The sequence below is a fragment of the Sorex araneus genome, chromosome X (assembly GCF_027595985.1).
Source record: "Sorex araneus isolate mSorAra2 chromosome X, mSorAra2.pri, whole genome shotgun sequence".
NCBI classification, from domain to species: domain Eukaryota; kingdom Metazoa; phylum Chordata; class Mammalia; order Eulipotyphla; family Soricidae; genus Sorex; species Sorex araneus.
The window spans coordinates 113654449-113665128 of record NC_073313.1 but is presented as its reverse complement, the minus strand read 5'-3'; positions in this window follow the sequence as shown (position 1 = coordinate 113665128).

Sequence of the window (10680 nt, the reverse complement as noted above, 5' to 3'; positions counted from 1 at the left end):
TTTATTCAGTGGCAGCCAAGAACAACATAAATTGTGCCTCCTCCCCACATCTCCTTCGGCTGAGATTAAAGATTTGGGACACTGGGAACATGATTCCACTTGGACCATTGTTACTTTTCTTTAAATCCTGTTTCTGTAATGCACATTTTTTTGCTGTGGAATTGTTGAGCATGTCACCTTAAAGAGGAAGCAACAGTTGGGAGTGCAGCAGCTACTAGGACACCATGCTCGATGATGTCACAATCACATTCCATGGGCTGCCATGGTGAGGCATGCCACCAGAGGTTTGAACAGTCTCTTCTGCTAAATAAGATAGCTTTTGTCCAAGGAAGAAGAGCTAACTCCATGACAGGTCTTTGCCCTCTAAGATCACCAAGGGAAAGAGGAGGTATGCTAAGGTCTCCTCTAGATATGTATAGAGGGGAAATTCCCAGGTGCCAACTAGAGCTCAAATCTGTTGAACACGGTTTGAAACACAGTGCGCCACAGGAAGCGGTACATCTCTGAGGACGCAGCCAATAGAAGGACACTGGTTGGCAGGTACCACCGATGATCAATTCATAGGTGAGTAGCATCGTGGAAGATTGACCATATTTTGCCAAAGGGGGTACCTGGAAGACAGCAGAGAATAAGGTGCTTGATATGCTTTAAGTTCCCAATCCCCTGGTGAGCAACTGATGCCAAATGGCTCTGGTTTTCAGCATGGTTTTCTGGGAAATCCCATGTTCTGCCTGATAATATTGCCACTTCCCTTATAATTATAGAGTCATTACTGTGTCCCCAAGACGTGACAAGATGTTTACTGTACAATAAAATTCGATGATGAATTTCAGAGCCTATGTTTGTGTCTTTTTTCATATTTTCTTCAATAACATTCTTAACATTAACCCCATAGAAATCCTGAATCTAGCCTATGCTTAAACTGAACAATTAGCCTAAATTTGACAATTGCTGAATCATTAGCTTGTATTTTTCACTTTAAAACAGTAAGGTGAATTTACAGTTTTGTAGTAAAACCTAATGCATAACATATATCTAATCCCTAGGTCTCACCCTACCTCTAAATCTACCACTAATCCTAGCCCTAACCTATTCCACTACTGAGCCTAGCCAAGGTTTTCAACTCCCAACTAACCTAATTTCAACATTTTCCTGAAACTTGATTTGCATCATTTAACTATGAACACAAATCCCTAACAACTTACTCCTATACATATAACACTAATCCTAGCCCAAGCACTAATTCTATACTAATTCCAACCATTTATGAACTCTGATCCATACCTAAATCTAAACCTAACGAGTAAATTTACTTGAACTATTGCATCATATGTTTTTTTATTTTTGATTTTCCATATTGTCAAACATAACACCTAACATTTACAGAAACAGAACTAACTCTGTCTCTTATATTAATTGTAATCTGAACTATCACTGTATCACTGTCATCCCGTTGTTCATGGATTTACTTGAGTGGGCACCAGTAACATCTTCATTCATCCCAGCCTTGAGATTTTAGCAGCCTCTCCTTACTTGTCTTTCCAAATGATTGGAGGCTCCTTCAGGGTCAGGGGAATGAAAACTGTTACTGTTACTGTTTTTGGCATATCAAATACGCCACAGGGAGCTTGGCAGGCTCTGCCGTGCAGGTGAGATGTTATATATATATGTATATCTATATGTTCTCCTATATGATTTTATGAAATATATCATAAGACACTCCCTACCCATTTTCATCTGTACTATAACCCCCTTTTATATTTGATCTTAGCTTGGACTAGAATTTACCAATTACACTAAATATACCAATCTCCCACATATTGAATTGAATTTTATTCATTTTAATTTCTTTTTTCAGAGCCAGAATAATTTCTGAGAAGAATAAGGCTGCACCCAAAAAATATAGGAGAAAATTAGGAAGAAATAAAGAAGAAGAGGAAGAGGAAGAGGAGGAAAAGGAAGGGGAAGAAGAAGAGAAAGAAGAAGAAAAGAAGAAGGAGGAGGAGGAGGAAGAGGAGGAAGAAGAAGGAAGAGGAGGAAGAGGAGGAAGTCAGGCAGGCTTGAATTGAATTTTAAATTTGGAATTATGCTTTTAATGCAAAAATAAAAATATAACACCTAATCCTTACACAAATCTACTCTGAACTTATCCATAAACCAAACTCTAATACTAATGCTAATCCTATATTAACTCTGATCCTAGCAAAAGCCTAAAACTACCAATTAACCTAGATTTCACAATCACTTTATTTTTTGTTTTGTTTTGTTTTGTTTTCTTGCATTTTGGGTCACACCCAATGATGCACAGGCGTCACTCCTGGCTCTGCACTCAGGATTTACCCCTGGCGGTGCTCAGGGGACCATAATGAAATGCTGGGAATCGAACCTGGGTCGGCCACGTGCAAGGCAAATGCCCTACCCGCTGTGCTATCGCTCCAGTCCCTTAACAATCACTTTATACTTTACTTTTTTTTCTACTGCAAACACAGCCAAACATGACACCTAACTGTAATCACACCTAAGCATAACCGTAGAACTAACACAAATTCTAATCCTATCACTAATCCTCTGCTAAGCCTATAGGAGGTTTATGCTTCCTAGAGTTATGGTATGATTATGCCACAACTAGGGTTATGGTAGGCTTATTTGGTCAGACAATGCCATAGCCATAATTGAACCAATTAGAAAAATTGAGGAATTGCCAATTCTTAACTTGGATTTTAAACTTTGAATATAGCAAAACACAACATCCAAATCCTAAACAAACATAATCCTAACCCAAGACCTATAGAAATCCTTACCTATACTTAGAGTGACCCTAGCCTAAGCTTTAAACAACCAATTAACCTTTATTTAACAATTGCCCTATATTTAACTTTCATTTTAAACTTGAACACAAAAAAATGGTCATGTTATGCTTAAACATAAACTACCAATTAGCCTAAATTTGAGTATACCAAATGCTTTCTTTTCCTTTTGAATATTAAATACTGCCAAACCTAACATCGAACACATAAATAACCCTAACACTAAACCAAATACTAACCTAAGCCTAACCCAGTTGTAAACCTAACCTACCTAGACATAAATCTGCCTATTTAGCAAAATTTAATAATCACACAAATCTAGATTTTTCACTTTGAACAGAGCAAAATAACCCTAACCCTACCACTAATCCTAATCCTAATCCATACCTGACCCTAGTCAGAGTTTTAATTTACCAATTAGCCTAAATGTAACTATGGCTTTATACTCACATTGCACTTTTAACTGGAATGCATAAAAACCTGTCAGTTAAACACTACACAAAGTAACACTAACCCTAGCCCTAATACTAATCCTCACACTAATCCTATACTAACCTTGACCCATGTCAAAACCTAAAACTCTCAATTAGCCTTAATTTAACATGTTGCGTATTGCTGACTTTCATTTGTAACTTTAAATATTACCAATCTCGTGGCTGGAGAAATAGCACAGTGGTTTGGGAGTATTCCTCGCTTGTGGCTGACATGAATTAGATACCTGACATCCTGTATGGTATCCGAAGCCTGCCTGGAGTAACTCCTGAGTGCAGAGCCAGGAATAAGCCATCAACACCCCAGGTGTGCCCACCCCCCAAAATTAATTCCCAAACCTAAAAAAAGTCATAGCCATAATTCTATTAGTAACCCTAACCTATACTAACGCTAGGCTTCACCTTTAACTATCAATAAGCCTGTTTAGTAATCACCCTCTAATTAATGTACATTTTAAGTGGAAAAACTGTGAAATCTAACACACGATTTCTACACAATCCCTAAATATAACTTTAAACAAAACCTTAAATTTATTCCTAATTCTATCCCTTACAATGCTTGACTCTAGCCCATGTCAAAACTACAAATAAGAATTACATCTAGAATGGCCAGTCTTTTCATTTTTAACTTTAAGCACAGCCGAACTTAACACCAAAACCCTTCACAAAACTAAAACTAACCCTAAATAAAATCCTAATCTTAACCTTAGCCGATACTAAACCTGAACCTAATTTATGCCTAAACCTACCAATTAACTAAACTTTAATAATTGCCTTATACTTAGCGTAGCTTTCAACTTTGCATAGGCAAACTCATAATACCTAATTTCTACAGAAATCTTAACCCTAACCTTAGCTCTCATCTTAATCTAAACACTAATCTACACTAACCCTGACCCAAGCATATGCCTAAAACTAATATTAAGCCTATTTAATAATCCATATTGCTTCCTTTTAAACTTTAAATCACAGAATGTTAATAAAAATAAAACTACAAAAATAGAGAAAAAAATTAAGTAGAAAAAAATACAGTCAAAACCAACACCTAAATTAACGCCTAACAATAGCCTTAACCCGTATCCGAATCATAATTCTAATATTACATTAAATCTGATCCTAGGCCAAAATCTACCAACTTGCCTAAATTTAACAATAATCTAATTCTTTAAATTATTTTTTACTGAAACGCAAGGATATACACATCACAAAGTTGTTCATAGTTGGGTTGCAGTGATACGATGTTCTAACACTCATCCCTTCACCAGTGTACATTTCCCACCACCGATCTCCCCAGTTTCTCTCCTACCCCATGATAGCCTGCCTCTATGACAGGCACTTTCTCTCTCTCTCTCTCTCTCTCTCTTTCTCTCTCTCTCTCTCTCTCTCTCTCTCTCTCTCTCTCCCTCTCTTTCCTTTTGAGCAATTCAGTACTGAAACAATACCCTGATTCTTAACTTAATACCAAAACATAACAAGAAACCTTTGCTCAAACCCTAATACTAACCATAGCCCCTATCCTGATTTTAACCTGTACTACCATATTCTTTAAACAAACTAAAAACCAAAATTGAACAGAAGTCCTATGCATAACTTTCAATTTTTACTTGAAAGACAGCGATATCTAACACACACACACACACACACACACACAAAACCCAAAACCCAAAACCCCACAACAACCTAAACCTATACCTAACCCAAAGCTGACTTCTAAATCCAAACTCTCTTGTATTAACCCTGATTCTAGTCATGGCTTACACCAACCAATTAGCCTAACTTTAACAGTCATGCAATGCTTAACGGGTTTTAAAAAATTTATTAGTGAATTACCGTGAGATGAAGTTATATTAGCTTGGATTAAGTTGAAAATAGCAAAACCAAATTCCTAACACTGAAACAAGTGTAACTCGATATCTAGTTCTAATCCTTTTCTCAAAATTATCCTATGCTAATTTTGACCCTAGTTTTGGCTTTAAATGCCAACTAGCTTAAACTTAACTGTTGCCCAATATATAATTTGCATTTTTGCTTTGAACAAAGAAAATCCTTACACTTGATTCCTAGAGAAATTTAACCCTATCCCTAGCACAAAACCTAATCCTAATATTTTCCTACTTCTGTGTCCTTAACTACCTATAACTATCAGCTAACAAAAATGTTATAATTGCCCTATATTTAAAGTTTATTTTAAACTTTAAACAGAAAAAGCTAACACCTGGCTCCTACACAAACATAAGCCTATGTCTAGGCCTAACTCTGATCCTAACCCTAACCCTATACTAACCCATACACTTAGGCCATTTCTCCCTTCTTGAAAGCCTCTTGACATGCAATGGCCTGAAGCTTTCCTTTGAAATTGGTAGAAATACTTGAAGAGGTTGCAACGTTGGCATCACAGCAGCAGCCACCAGAACACCATGCTCAGTGATGTTATATTCACATTCCAAGGACTTCGATGGTGAGGAGGGCCACCAGAGGTTTGACCCCTCGATCAAGCCAGGAAGAACTCCTGGATGAGGAAGTTTTTGTCAGGCAGAAAAGCAATCTTCAAGACCTAAGAGGAACATGGGTTAGCATTTGGCTCCCAGACAGGGCAGTTTTTCATACTTTAAGATCCCCACGGGAAAGAGTTCTATTGAGGCATCCTCTCAAGTTGGACAGAGAGGAGCTTCCCAGTTTCCAACCAGAGGCTCCAGCTGTTGAGAATAACAGGAAAAACAGGCGACCATGTGTGACTGAGAGCCATCAGCTGGAAAGACCTATGGTGGTGAAATGAACTGACAGCGAACCAATACTGATCATCCTGAGAGAGAGGATGATGAATTGCTTTCAGTAGGCATGAGGAAGGGCCTCATTATGCTCAAAATCTCCACACTGCATGAATTGTGTTCCGAATATCACACCAAGTCCACCTCAGGTGAGTTACTGCTAGAACTTAGTGTTCCTGACCACAAGATAACCAGGGTGGCGGCAGCAAGAGAGAGAGGCTGCTCCAGTGCTTTGAGCAAGTGATCTGCTTCTGGAAGCACATAGGAATTATTAGTTTTCTACAGTGTACATGTTTTATGTCTTTTAATCAATTCAAGTTTTACTCATGGAAAACATATTTCAGGGATCTGGGTATATGTCAACAATACACGAATACTTAGCAAAGAGGCATGGATCAGCAGACATGTCTTTGATTAACTTGACAGAGTGTAGTGGCTGGTATATGTGGCCTGAATATTCTCCATGTCGAGCATGTGTGTGACCCATATTGCAATAGCAATGAAGGAAGCAACGTGGATACAAGTAAAACAATTTTAATAAAGAGGCATGGAAATTTAAACCATTGATATTGTGAGAATTTTACTTATATAACTCTTATTTTAAAAATAATATGTTTTTAAGATGCCATAGTTTAGAAAGTTTTTCCTAATGAACTTGTTTCAGACATATAATGTTTCAAAATCAATCTATCAAGATCAGGCCCCAAATCCCATCGTAGTCCCCTGATCATCTCAACTTTCTCTAACAAAACTTAAAGGCATGGCAAGTGGGATGGTCAGAAAATAAACCGATAATAGTAGATAAACCAAAAGTAAATGAATCATTTTTTAATTCTTGAGTACTATGATTTAATCAACATAAATAAATTGAAATCATTTAATGCAATATAACGCCTATTCTCATTTACATAAATAAGTTTTCAACTCTGGCTTTTAAAATATACTTCATTAAATTTTGTTTAGAAACTATTGTACAAATTATCATGTCTTCCTTGTCATAAGTAAAGCTAATTTTAGAAAACATAGGGCTGGAGCAATAGCACAGCAGGTAGGGCATTTCCCTTGCATGCGGCCGACCCAGGTTCGAATCCTCGACCCCTCTCAGAGAGGCCGGCAAGCTACCGAGAGTTTCCCACCCGAAAGGCAGAGCCTGGCAAGCTACCCGTGATGTATTCAATATGCCAAAAACAGTAACAAGTGTCACAATGCAGACGTTACTGGTGCCCACTTGAGCAAATCGATGAACAATGGGATGTCAGTGACACAGTGACAGAAAACATGTGCTAATATATTTTTTAGGGTTTGTGTGTAAGTGGAACCTATAAATGCAAATTTTAGTATGAAGGAATATAATTAAAAAACTTATATGGGTAAAATCTGACTAAGTCTATAAAAATGCAAAGCATTTTATCCAAAGAATGAGAATATTGGTTTTATATTAGAAAAGATGTTACAGATACGGTATATATGCATTAATAAATAAAATATTGCATAAAATCTTCATAGATGCAAAAACTGATCTGATATAGAACACTCAATTGATATGAGACATCAGTTTATTATTGAAAACATTTAAAAATCACTTATCAAGCTAGGAGTAAACATAGAGTTCTCAATCTGTTTGAAAGCATTATGTGATTCCTCTTAATACTGACAGGTCGAAAGTGAAGGCTAGGAAATGTTTGGAATTTACAGGCCTTTGACAAGAGAATTCTACCTATATTATATGTTTGTTTTTGGTTGGAGGGTAGTTCTTTCAGGTTTGACAATAGACAATGTGTTTATTAATTATTTTCCTTACAATATTTTATTTCAGTTCCTCTATAAAATTTTTCATAACCTATAAGTTTAGTTCATGAAATGTGGTGTATAATTAGAAAAAATCAAGTGCAAATCGATAACCAATATTTAAGGGCTTTTTTCATTGCAATGGCAGCCCACCTCGGAGTTCCTGCAGTAAGCAAGTTTTCTTGAACATAATCACGCATGTTCCCTGAGCGCAGAGCCTGAAGTAATCCGTGTTTATGCCCCATAAACTGCCTGTTTATGCCCCAAACGAGTGGATAAGCATATATGTGGTAAGTGAATAAGCATATAATTTTCAAGTGCCACTGTATTCTATCTCTTGTAAATTATGGTAAAAAGTATGAATTCTATACTTAAGTCTCAGTTTCAATCAATTCCACTACATACTGTATGTGTGCCTTGAGCATTTTTCTAGTGTCTCTGTACCTTCAATATTTTTACCTTAAAAAAACAAAAGCAATGCTACTTATATCTAAATTTCTAAATTTTATGAGCGCTCTTTAGCTAGCTTCCTTTAATAGTTTTCTTGGCACAATGTAAAACCTGGTGCTTCTTGTAACTCTCCTGCTTTCCTAATATATTTCTTTCCCCACTCGTCCATTATCTACTATTTTCTACGCAACTTTCATTTCGTTGTCCTCGGGGTTCTGTCTTTGGGTCCTTTTTTCTTCTACTTCTATCATACATTTTATCTGATCAACAGAAATTCTTCCTATCCCTTCATGTAACGCCAAAGTCCTTATGCATCTAATCTCTCCTGGTCTCTTCAGACTCCTCTTTCTCCACTCTATCATACAGCAAATCTTTTTTTTTTTGAACAAGAAATGGTAATTTTTTTATTTATATTTTATTCCACAATCCCCTCCCCCAAAGACGGTAAAGAGCACAACTAAGTAGATTTACAATGGGGTGAGTACCCTGGAGTTGGTACATATCACTTCTGCTTAATAACCAAAGCCCATGCTTTGTTATAACAGGGAATTTTATTATATGTTTTCTATTGTATCCATATACCAATTACAGTTGTGTCACACAAACCCTAAAAGAAATAGATCAATGGAGAATTTCCAAGCCTTCCCTTTGCCATCAAACACTGAACTCAAAGAGGAAAGAAAATGTTCAGTATACATGTATCATTTTCCTTTGCTTAATTTACACATAAATAAATTGAAGGCTAAATGAGATGAGGAATATGTCATTGAAAAGGTATTAAATATTACCTAATTGATGAGAATACAGCTTATTACAATGTACAAATATTTTGTTAATTTCATTTTGGACAATATTTTTAATGTGAAAAATAATGACCTCTTTTAGCATTGGTCACATAATGCTGTGCTTCATACAAGCACTGACCTATTAAACAGTAAAGTTGAAATTTTTCTGTATAGTGTTACAGACATCCTAGGAATTGAATCCCAGAATTCCTGGCAGCTCCTTCCACATTTTTGTCTGTAACATGATTTTCCATGAACTTCAGTGGCTTGCGGTTTGTGGTGTCAAAAAATTACAAATTAGAATTCTAAGCAGGAAGGCGCATCATTCTTCACTCTTGAAATTTTTATTTGGCCCCCCCAAAGGGCAAGACAGCAAATCTTTTACTTTCTAGAAAATATTTTTACTGCTATTCACTTTGCTAGGAAATACTTTCTTCCGCTACAATTATTCGCTCTATTTTCTTTTTCTTTTTGCTTTTTGGGTCACACCTGGCGATGCACAGGGGTTACTCCTGGCTCTGCACTCAGGAATTACTCCTGGCGGTGCTCAGGGGACCATATGGGATGCTGGGATTTGAACCCAGGTCGGCCGCGTGCAAGGCAAACGCCCTACCTGCTGTGCTATTGCTCCAGCCCCTTATTCGCTCTATTTTCAAGAATTTAATGTACTTTCTTGATATCTTAAGTGAATTTTCACCTCTAAGTCTCAAATATAGTTTGTGGATACTAGTATCTTCTGTGATTAACATAGTAAGTAGCTCAGTATTCGCTATAAAGAGACTTATAGGATCTACATTCATACTTATAGCTTTTTATAAACTTATTGTATCTAGATTTAGATACGTATGCCACGAGAAAAAGATTGACCTTTAATTCTTTAGGTTCCTGAAACATAAAATCTAAAACATCGCAAGTTAAGTAATTTATGTTTTAAGATCCCACTAAACAATTTTATGTTATGATTTCTACAACTACATGAAGTTTTTATTTTTCAAAAAGTATTAAACATATTTTTTTCCTGGAGAATCCCTTGTGCTGATTTCTCTGTAGCACTGTAGCACTGTCCTCCCATTGTTCATCGATTTGCTCAAGCGGGCACCAGTAACGTCTCCATTGTGAGACTTATTGTTACTGTTTTTGGCACATCGAATACACCATTGGTTGCTTGCCAGGCTCTGCCATGTGGGCAGGATACTCTTGGTAGCTTGCTAGGCTCTCCGAAAGGGATAGAGAAACCAAACCCTGGTCGGCCACGTGCAAGGCAAACGCCCTACCTGGATTTGCTCTACCATTAAAAACTTTATTTCATTGCCTGGGTATACACTGAGTAGTGTTCAGTGCTTCCTCTGGACACTGCGCTCTAGGATCACTCCTGGTGGACCCGAGGGACCATATGGGTTGCGTGGGATTGAAGCTGAGTTTGTCGCTTGGATTGCTCTGCTCTCTGCATTATCATGCTGTCTTTCCCCTACCTTTTTCAGTATCACAAATGCAAGGACTATTGAGACAAAAAGAGGAACAATTTTTTTCTTTAAATAGTTTCTTGAACAGCTCCAGAGGTGTCATTACAGAATTAAACAATATGCTGCAC